The sequence below is a fragment of the Lygodium microphyllum genome, chromosome 18, assembly GCF_053477565.2.
Source record: "Lygodium microphyllum isolate KBCC chromosome 18, Lygodium_microphyllum_v1.1.10, whole genome shotgun sequence".
Lineage (NCBI taxonomy): Eukaryota > Viridiplantae > Streptophyta > Polypodiopsida > Schizaeales > Lygodiaceae > Lygodium > Lygodium microphyllum.
The window spans coordinates 11,950,318-11,962,407 of NC_141152.1; the positions used below are offsets into that span (position 1 = coordinate 11,950,318).

Sequence of the window (12,090 nt, forward strand, 5' to 3'; positions counted from 1 at the left end):
CCAATGCACTTTCTCCATACATCCTTCTTGTTTGGAGAAACTCATGTGTTTGCATCCCAATAACTCCTTTACTTCATTATTATGATAATGCTTGTTTGTCCTTTTCTTTTTCATACAACACAATGAATATCTCTATCATCCATGGCATCGAACCTTGTTCTTGCTCCATAAAGATTCATGCAATGTACATTTAAAACTTTGGATACTGCTCAAACACTTAAAGAAAGCCTTGTGGTATCATTTGAGGGTTCATTCATTAGCATTAGCATGCTGGACCTTTTGACAAATAGTTTACTTGACCACTTGGCTTGCTTTATTAAGTTCAAGGTATACTAAATTCTTGAAGAAAGTACCTCGTTTGCTTTGGTCTTCAATCCATGCAACCAATGAGTGAATTTTTTGACTGATGGAAGAAGGAAAAAGTAGCTAAAAATATCCTTCATTGCTACTTCATCCCATACCAAAAGTCTCTTTGGCAAAGAACCTAGCCACATTTCTAGCCACCATTATTCTCTCCTCTTCATTGACCTCACTTGCAACTTGTTAGAGTCTTCTCTGTTGTATCTTTTGGCGGTATTCTCTTTGTTTCATATTGTCTTATCCAAGTATGATCTAACATTTGGCGATACCCACACCCTTACTCTATTGTAAGTAGTGCCTCTCTTGATGAGCATCAACAAATGCATATGTGCCAATAGTGCCCCTTGAATTCATTTCCTATGTGTGAAGCTGATGCACTCTTGACAAGGCTCAAGTTGAACTCCCTCTTTTTATTGATTACTAGGCACCACTAATTATAGAGAGAGAAGGATCCTTCTAATTGACTTTCCAAGTAAACATGCAAACGAGAAAGATGGACTCGGAGAGAGAGAGAGAGAGAGAGAGAGAGAGAGAGAGAGAGAGAGAGAGAGAGAGAGAGAGAGAGAGAATAGTAGGGAGCAAAGCATGGTGGTGGTGTTTGTTTGAGCATACTTGCAATCCTGGAGAAGTTCTCTTGCTCGATGCCACATCCTTCCTGCATCTTTCTTCTAGCCTTCTTAACAGGCATCCTGAGTGATCTCTCATAGTAGATCTTATATTGTATTGTTCTCAGTCATTATGTTCAGTAGTAGTACTAACTTCATATATTCTTCATCAATGAGGTTCTAGTTAGTAATAAGAGTTATCTTGGGAGCATTGGCTACTTGAATAATATCAATATAATGCACATAGCTTCAACTATTGAAAGGCTCTCTATATGTCTAATATAATTTCCCTTGTAATTGTGTGAAGCATGTTAGCAAGATCCTCTAGAAGATGTAGAAGCTTTTGGAGGATCTCCTTGTAAACATAAATCTTATCAATAAGATCCTCCAAAAGCTCTTGAAGATTGAAAGGAGCATTCAAAATTACCCTAATATAATTAAACTTAGAGTAATTACATGCTTTGTGAAGAAAATTAAAAAATTCTATCAACACTTGTATGGTCAATAGTTCGTGCTCCATCTCTTGCAAGGATAGTCTTATTTTTTCCCTTTTGGATAAAAAATACTATATGTGTGCTTCTTTTGTGTCCAAAATAAAAAACTAAATTAAAAATCATAATGTTGTAAGAAACAAAAAATTCTCAAAGGTAGCCTACAAGGCATTAGACTAGATTCCTATTTCTAAAGATAGAGGGAGAAAACAAAATTCCAAGTGCTAATGAACAAAATATTGTCACAAGACATGCTAAGTATTAATATAGATTATCACTCTAGTCAAATATGACTCATAACACATGACATGATCAAGTTCTTCTTTAACTTTGAAGATTTTTTAAAAGGTTTGAAGGAGCAGTTCCCTCTCCTGATATTATTTTGAAACATTTATTGCAATAAAATACATTTCCTTGTAGTTCAACATTCAAATATTTATCCTAGTGTATGTAGAAAATACATAAACTTTGCTTCATAACATCTTGTTGGAAGCTCAAAATTTCTTGAAGCTTTATCAGTATATTGGCTTGGAGACACTTCTATAGTATTTCAACTTGGAGATTGAAGCAAGACTACAAGTGTTGGAGCTCATTGAACATCAAGAGATCATTATGGATCAATGTGTGGGGATTTTTTATTCCAAGCTCTTATTATTCATCAATATGCATTCCATAATGCTCAAGGCCCTTTTAACTTTGAAGTTCTGTTGCTCTTCAACAAAAAGGAGTGGTTCATTGCATAACATTGGAGTTGTTGGAATATTTGGGGAGTTATTTTGGACATGTATGTCTAAAGATTGATTGTTCTTTACTCTTGAAGCTTCAAGATTCAACTAAAGATGTAATCTCCTACATCTTTCTTTGAAAATCTCTCTAATTCCATTTGCTAAAGCCAATATCCCCTTGTTGATGAGAGATTAATCTATCTGTAGACATGATTTCAATGCTTTATAATAGAAATGCCTCTTTAATAATGCTTAGAGTTCCATAGATCAAATTTTAGCATACTTTTCTTACAATCAAGCTTCCACTTTAAATGTTTCTCATGGATTATATAACCCTTAATCTTGTTCTTGAATTCTTTATGATTCCCAAAAGAAAATTGTAAGGATAAGCTTAAGAAATTAGTGAGTCTCAAAATTATTGAGATAAGCCTTCATTCCAATCCATCATTTCAACTTAGTTCATGCACATGATCAAAGTTGAAAGTTTTTATTTGGATAATGCATTTTATCCCCAATTGCTTTGTCTACTGTGCTCATGCCATGTTGAAATACCCACAAGGAAAAAGTGGATGTCATTTTTATAATGGCAAGGTGTTTTTTAAATCAATTAAACTATGAGACAAATTAAATGAGAGGTGATCCACATATCCCTCAAGTCTTAGAGCTCATGTAGGGAGCCATGCATGTTGCTTTATCACTCACACAAGTACAATGAGAGGAGCATTGAAGACACAAGATGGAATAAAAAATCAAGGTATTTACTGATCAATACATTGATTTTACTGGGTACCATAAGCTTGGGATAACATGTTACATGTGGTTACATGAGAAACAAGGAATTCCAAACCTTTCTTAGGCATTTCCTAGGTATTACAAGTTATTGCAATGTATTTTTGGATTCATACAGGTCAATTGTGGGTCATATACAGTTTCTTTCTGTGTATGCAAGTATTATAGTGATTAAAATAGGGTTTAGAGACCTTGCATAGGACTTACTGATGGCTTTATATTTGAAATAGGCTACTATAGTTGTTGGACTATTCTAAACAACCACAAGAAAAATATTTCGAGAATATTTTGATTTGATTCCAATGATACATGTGATAGTTTATCTTGAAGAGCACATCCTTGGCTTTGAAAATTTTGTATCGCTTTTATTTGAACCACTCCAAATACTTGACTACTAAATGCTAGGATATTTTAATAAAAAAGTATATCATTTGTAGATCTGCAAATATCATGTGCAACATTAGTGAATTGGCTATCATGAAATGATTCTACAACATCCAAGCCCTCATTGCCATGATCCTTGTACATCATGGGTTTTGTGGTTGTCATGGTTTAAACCAAAGATTGAGATCTATAGAGTGCTCGATTTGGAGTTATAGTGTTCAAGTTATGACAAATCCAAAGATTTGGCACATGCAATGGATAGGATGCACATAGAGCATGTAGTGGGTGGTAATGTTTGCAAAAGCGATCACACACACACACACACACACACACACACACACACACACACACACACACACACACACACACACACACACACACACACACACACACACACACACACACACACACACACACACACACACAACTAAGTAATAAACATGGGGCTTAGTGTCAAAGAAGGGGGAAGAGGGGTATATAAAGTTGTGGGAAATCACGTCCATTATCTTTTGCCATTAATCAAATCTCCTTCTTGAGAACTCCTTTCTTGGACCTCCCACCATTGTAAGGGGTGAGTACCTTGTGCCACCATTGCAAGGGGTGAGTTCCTTACTGCATGTTACATTTTTCTATTGTATACATTTTTAATGAATCTGAGTTAGAACTATGGTTTCCTTAATCATGACTTTAGTCATATTTTCTTCTTTATTTTATGAGTCTATTGGATATAAGTAACTGGCTCTTTTACATTGGTATTAGAGCATGGATTTGATCATGTTGGAAGGTCATTTTCATGATTCCATGTAGTCACAATCAATTGAAGGTAGAGAATTGCACTTGGATTTTGGTTATAGGACGTGGTCACATCATATTTGTGGCGTTGGATAAGCTTACTACTCTTAATCAATGTTAGTTTTGAAGACCACTAACATGGATATGGAAGAAATGGCAATCAGAATACTAATTTAGTAGGTCATGACCTCTTTGAAGACCAGTTTTGGAGCAACTTGGACAAAGACTATCTTAGAGTCTAGAGAAGGCTAGAACTATAGTTACTTTTCCTAGAAATCCTTACTTTCCTCTTCTTCTTCAAGCTTCTTCCACCTCCATGAATCTCTAGGCCTCATACCTTACAACCATGACCTTTACTTTGTCAAAGACTTGAATAACCTTCTTCCTCACATCATTTGTAGCTAATTAAGTAGTTATTTGAGAAGTTTAAGACCAAATGTGGCATGTAGGCAACCCCAAAATTTACACTGTCTGGCTGCTTGGACATCTCAAATCAACACAACTACTTGTTGGCAATTTAATGGCTATGCATTGACCTTCACAAGCTTCATTAAAAAGGCTACTAGAAAGGGGAAGCATTACTAAAAGCATGTTTGTGAGCTTGAGGGAGCTCGATTCATTTCAAGTCTATTATTACTTGCAAGATAGTAGGCTACTTCTTCATGAGAGGTTGCATCAAGCTTGAATGAGCCTCTATTTTAGCTTTCAACTCATTTCCTTGAAGCATTGGACATGATTTCACTCTTTCTTGGACAATCTTGAAGCTTCAAATCCTAGCTATGGATTCTATGGGACAAGAAGCAATATTTGCTTAAAACTTGTCAATTTTCAAGGGATCTTTACTCAATCTCTTTTTGGACACTCTCTTTAGCCATCAGCATTGCAACAATGATGCAAGGTTGAAGCAATATCATCCAATTACTTGAAGATTATCTCTAATCTCTTGATAACAAAATAGTCCAACGTGGATATTTGTTAAATTTTTGGTCCAATCTTGCTTGAATTCAAGGGGCTTTATTCATTTCAAGGATCCACCTCTCCATTATACTTCAATCTTCAACAAATATTTCATCCTTTCATCAAGTTGGATGGGATTTTTTCACTCATAAACACTATTACAGAAGGGTATCTTCAATTTTTCTTGAAATTTTGGTTCATTGAAGGCTTAATACTTGGGGATTTTATGCTACTCCAGTTCTTGGATGTAAAGGCAAGCTTATACCACTCAAATTTGGTTTGCAGTGTTGCTCTACAATAGGCCCATTGGCATTTTGACTCTCTTGAAATAGGGACAACGTGTATGGTTCAAAGAATTTCATCTAATTAGGATATTTCTTCATCAAATTAATCTTGGAGCAAGGAATGGGATGTTGTACCAACAATTATTGAAGGCTTTACTGAATATTTCACCCTTCATTGGAGTCTTTGATTAGTCTTGTTTACCTTCAACAAGGGGCATTCATGGAGTATTGAATAAGCAAGTCTTGAGTTGAAATTTTGAGCTTTAGCATTCATCTACAGTAACTATAAGAGGTACTCTTTACTCCAATACTCCTTTAAATTTCTCTTAAATCCAATTTTTCAGCCAATCCTATTACTAAAGAGAGATTAAGAGTAGTTTATGACTAAGTATTATTCTGGACAACATCTAGAACTATTCTAGATTACTTGTGGTCAAGATTTAAATCTGCCCAAATCAGTCCATTGGCATGTTTGTGTTCTTTTGGAATTATGCATTGATTTTATGAGTGACATTTGATGCTTAAAGTTGACCCCTTGGTTTGATTGATCATTGATGTATCTCATGAAGAAATTATGCAATTGGTAAGTGGAAAATCATTGTAATATAGTGAGTCACTACAAGAGGGTAAAATCCCTCTCCTTGCCCTTTTAATTTCAATCCATTTATCCATTTCCCACTTGCATCTCATTGAAAGAAACATAGTTTTATTTATATCTTGCATTTCACAACAATTTGATTAGTCTAGCATGTCATTACCATGTTGAAAATGACTACAAGAAAAAGTGGATGTTGGGGTAGTTATGAACTAAAAGAGAGGTGACCCTCCCTCATAATGAAAAACCCAAAGGGGTGCACAACCCAAGTTGGGAAGGAAATTTGTACACCCCCCAAGTCTTGGAGCCCATGTAGGTACCCATCTTGTGGTTTCATCCCTCACATAGGTACCATGCTATGGAGGACTGAAGATTAACTGAAAACAATAGAAAGATGTACCAAGGATTTGAATGCCATGCAATTGGAATTTTCTAGGAATGGATGGGTCAATTACCTTGCATGGAGTAGATCATAAGCATATGGAGATCATTCCCATGAAGAAATTAAATAGAGAAATCAATGCCAAGTCTTGTGTATTCACCATTGTTCTTTCTAAACAAAATGAAGATCACCCTACACCTACTCAAAAGAAGAAAAATTCAACATTGAGTAAATTGTTGGAGGAATACAAAGATATATTTCAACCCCCATCTTCATTGCTACCCAAGAGAGAGGTTGATCACCCAATTGACTTGGTTTCCAATACTAAGCCCATAAATAAACATTCTTTTACAAATTGTCAAAGTTTAAGTGTGAAGAGTTGGAAATACAAGCTAAAGAGTTGCCACAAATGGGTTTGATACAGCCTAGTCAGTCACCTTTTGCCTCTCTAATCCCTTTAGTGAAGAAGAAAGATGGGACATTTTGCATATGCATTGATTACAGAGAGCTCAATTATTCTATAATTAAAAACAAGTATCATATTCCTTTCATTGATGATCTTCTGGATGAATTCAAGAATGCCAAAGTCTTTACTAAGTTTTATCTACATTCACGATACCATCACATTTTCATGAAAGAAGGGGATGAGTACAAGACTGTATTCAGAACTAAGAGGGGATTGTATCAATGTCTTGTGATGCCTTTCGATCTACCAAATACTCTAGGTACTTTCCAGGATCTCATGAATAAAATCTTGCAATAATTCTTCTTCAAGACAATTCTTGTCTTTTTTTATGAGATACTTATATATAATAAGTCCAAGGATGAGCATTTATAGCATGTAAGGGAGGTGTTTAACACATTGAGGAAGCACAAACTCTTTGTAAAAGAATACGAGTGTTCTTTTATGTAGGATGAGGTGGAATATTTGGGCCATATCATTGGTGAGAGTGGGATTAGAGTTGACCCAAAGAAGGTACAATGTGATAAGAATTGGCCTACCCCTACAGCTTCTACATCTTTGAGAGGTTTCCTTGGATTATCTTCTTTCTATTAGGTGTTCATTAAGTATTATGCTCATATTGCAACTCCATTAATTGACAAGATGAAGAAACAATCTTTCTTTTGGAATTCCATAGTGGACAAAACGTTTAATGAGCTAAATACTATATTAGTTTCACTACCCATTTTATTATGTCCAAAATTTTCCAAAGAATTCACTATATGTGTGGATGTCAATAGAAGAGGTATTGGGGATATTTTGTACTAAGATCATAGAGTATGTGCATTCAAGAGTAGAAAATTAGAGGAAAAGGAATTCCAACTCCATTTTTATGAGCAAGAAATGTTAGCTATTCAACATGCAATCAAAAAGTGGCATCACTACATCTATGGCAGCCATTTTAATTGGCCTAGCTTGGTTAAAATGGCATTTTCATGGATGGATCAGCTTCTACTTGTTGTCTAATTTCTAAGGACACATCATTTGATGGATTTGGATATGTCTACACCAAGTTATGGCAATTTTTCTATCGATTACCCTATTTGGATAGTTTTAGTAGTTGTATCTATTGGACTTTCTTCAATATTATGTTTCATATGGGATCTTCTTTAGCTTATGAATTTCTCTATTTGTAGGGATCCACTTCCTCACAAGCTCTTTGCATATCCCATGTAAATTTAATTTTCACTTCAAGATTTGAGAACAAAGCTTCTTTAGGCCAAATACTCATGGACCTTCCCCTAATTTTCAGTAATTTTTCTCACCCTTAAACTAAACTTTTCCATCAGAATTCTAATTTTCCATGATTTGTTATTATTTATTTTAATATTAATTGCTATTTTTTCTCCTTTTCAAATTTATGAAGCTCATGTGGATTGTGCTTTAGTATTATATTCAATATCACTCCATAAAAACACCATTTGAACCATAAAAATCCATGAAATTATCATTTTTCTATTAAATCTTGCATTGCGAGTTTTACGATTTTGATTTTCATTATGTGAATTTCTAGAAATTACTAATTATTCTATAATTTTAGACATATTTGAGCATATTCAATCATTTTCCATAACAAGAACAAAAGATTCATAATAAAAATCAATAAAAGACCACTTATGCTATAATCCGCACATGCACATGTCATATTTTGAAAATGGGAAGATGCTGACACCTCCTTTGCACTTCCTTGAACCACATTTCACATTTTGACATGGAGTGACACCCATTCCCCCTCATTCTCTCAATCCATATGAACCACGTTTATGGCGAGAGAGAAAGAGGAGAGAGAGAGATTGAAATTTGAACTTTTCATTCCTTCATAAAATTGCACACGGTCTTAGAGTGAAATGGAGAGAAGAATTGCAACATTCCACCCCCCTCGAAGGAGAAGGCCTAATTCAAACTGTTGCAAATCTCTTTTTTTAAAGGAATTGAAGGCTCGCCAAAAAAATGCCCCCCCTTCCCTCCATTCGTCATGTTTCAAGAAGCTAAGCTTCTTTTAAGCTTGTTAATCACTAATCATTAAAAAAAACTAGTCCATTCGTCTTACATTTGCACTATATAAAAGTGGTTTCATCCTAAATGGAGGGGTAAACAACCTCAGATTCACGATCTAATTGGACGGGGGCAACTTCCTAGCATCACTTGCTTTTCAACTTCCGAATCAAGTAGTTGCTTCATAACACTAAACCTTGCGACCATTAAATAGGGCGTCAAATGGACTCTGACCAATGAATGGACACTTGCATTGGATTCTTGGCATCGAAATGCATCTAGCAAAATGCAAGTCCTTGATCCATGATCGTTCCATTTTTCTTCAAAAACGCCTCTTTTACGGCTCTCATGCTACTTTTGCACTTTAAATTTGGCTCTAAAATTCCACTCTTATTGTACAAGGACAAAGTTACACATTGGCACATCAACTATTGGGTTGAACTCCTTAGCAATCTATTTGCACATTAGACTATAACAATGCCATTCATTTTCATCAATTTCTCCTTTTGGAATGTCTTTTGTTTCAAGCTCTAGAGTCATATCATGTGTGCATACACCATTGGCCAAAAGTCATGAAATAAAGCGTGCTTGCTTCCTCTAGGTATCTGCATAGCTTGAATCACATTCTCCTAATATGTGAGAACTAGTTTGATCCAAATAGCATAGTCAGGTTTCTCTTCTTTGCCTTACAAGTGGTCTTTCCACCAATTGACATAACTTTTTAAGCATTACACAAGCTTCTCATTATCTTTCACATACTCAAAGGGTGGCAATACTTTTGGGACACCTTTAGAAAGCTTAGATCCTCCTTGATCATTTCTTTTCCATAGCTCTTTACCACTTTCTAGTAGCCAATCAATATTTTTAGAGTATACTTTGTATTGCATCAGATGTATGCCACCATCACTCAATGGCATGTAGAATCTAAATTGCAATGGCTTTGAATGACCCACTAGGCTATCTGATCAATCGTGTAGACACCCTTTTACAAATTCCTTGAAGTTTGCCATCCTTTGCAAGAGAAATGGTGCATGATGCATGCTAACATACTCACTAAATATCTTAATCAAATGTGGGAATGTGAGGATGGTTTTTTTCCTAAGCTTTTCAAAAAAGTGAGTGAATAATGCATCAATGTCCTCATGAGTGTGACCAACCATAAGAAATTCAAGCTACACCATGTCAAATATCTGTCGTGCCACCAATAGTGATAGGTAGGCAAATACATATCAATTCTTGTTTTCAGAGCCACAATTGTCAAGCTGCAATAGCAATGTTCTTGGCAAAATCTTGAATGTCCTTGGATCCAATGATGTGCAACCTTCATGCAAATTCATGTTGTTATCTATCCTTGATTCAAATGACAAGTTATTTTGTATGTTCTCATTTGTACTAACATCCATAATGGCATCATTGGATGCACTTTGTACATTGCACTACTTTATTTTTCTCCTTTATGACTTTCATGTGGTGATAAAGCATTGTAGTAGACAAGACACAATAAAAAAGATACGTTTGAGATGAAACATCTAAGTTTTCCGAGCTCAAGTCACCATACATGTGTTTCTCTTTTCTTTCCAAATTCCTCAAGCATTTTGAGAGACATGCAATTGTGAAGTTGGGATCACTTGGCCATAATCCCAATGCAAAGTGACCATAAGAAATTTATCCATGTCCATGTGTGAGCATTCCTATCAAGGATATTGGATATTGTGCTTACATCCATAATGGCATCATTGGATGCACTCTATACATTGCATACTTTATTTTTCTCCTTTATGACTTTCATGTGATGATAAAGCATTGTAGTAGACAAGGCACAATAGAAAAGATATGTTTGAGATGAAACATCTAAGTTTTATGAGCTCAAGTCACCTTAAATGTGTTTCTCTTTTCTTTCCAAATTCCTTGGGCATTTTGAAGGACATGCAATTGTGAAGTTGGGATCACTTGGCCATAATCCCAATGTAAAGTGACCATAAGAAATTTATCCATGTCCATGTGTGAGCATTCTTGTCAAGGACATTGGAAGCATATGAACACCATTTAGTGATTTGAAAATTGGTTTGATTTGTGGTATAGCAAACTTATCTTGGTCCATTTTATCATGTATAGCACACAATAACTTGTTTGGGTACATTTCTGATGAGCTCCTCCATGCATGGTATATAGATTTCTATAGCTCATTTGTTGCAACATGTGTGTTCACCTTTGTACAAAGTATATGGCACACTCCTCTTGATTCCTAGTTGAGTCGAGCTTGCTTGACCTTTATGGCCATTCAAAAGTCACACTAAGAGAACGTACTATTTTTTGATAAAGACACTATCTTGAAAACTGTGTTTTACAACCTTAAGAAAGTTGACCGTGATAGAATTTTGTAGTAAGTGTGATCAAAGTGTCATTCACTTCAAACAAAATATCAACCTAATTGTATATTGATGGTAGCACTCATTGTGTTTTACGACACCCATACAATGTATACAAAGTATAAATAAGATACAACATAAAGGAAAGTGGTCTACTAAGCCAAGCATTGCATAACTAGTTATACTAATTAATTGGCACTATAACTATACTAGCTATAGGTAGGTGTAACAAACCAAATATAATAAGTGATAATTCCATGGCCATGTAAGAGTCATAATGATCATTTATGTGCTAAGTGTAGATATCTAGACCCATTTAACCAAGCAACTAAACCTTTGCAACTCCAAGCAAGCTTCAAAATTTTCAAAGCTTCTTTGCACCCAATGCCTTTTAAGCAATTGTGGTTGCTTTTTATTGCTTCACGTAACTATTGCACTACCAAAGGAAAACATGGATCCACTAGTAGATCTTCTATTAGATATGCTACCAACCCAATTTGCATATGCATATCCAAACACATGTATATTCTTACCTGCCTCATAAAAAATCCAAAAATGCAAAGTGGACTTTGCATAGCTCAATATGCATGTAACTACATCCAAATGAGGCTTTCTAGGCATCTCCATAAATTGACTAGTAAGGCCAATAACATAGCTCAAGGCCTTACAATAGTCATGTAAATCCAACTTTCTACTATCCTCTTGAACATAGTAGGGCATTTTATCTCGTCCCCAATATAAGCACTCAACTTCACATTTTTCTCCAATGGCACTAAAAGAGGCTTACATAGTGTCATACCATACTTGGACAACATATCCAAATCATACTACCTTTGTAATAGCCATATACCATTATCACA

The 12,090-nt window shown here is 35.2% G+C and overlaps 1 pseudogene; it reads right to left on the minus strand.

The window, feature by feature from the left end:
- Nucleotides 1–9,589: 9,589 nt before the first annotated feature.
- Nucleotides 9,590–11,142, minus strand: LOC148020587 (uncharacterized; annotated as a pseudogene).
- Between the last annotated feature and the right edge of the window lie 948 nt (nucleotides 11,143–12,090).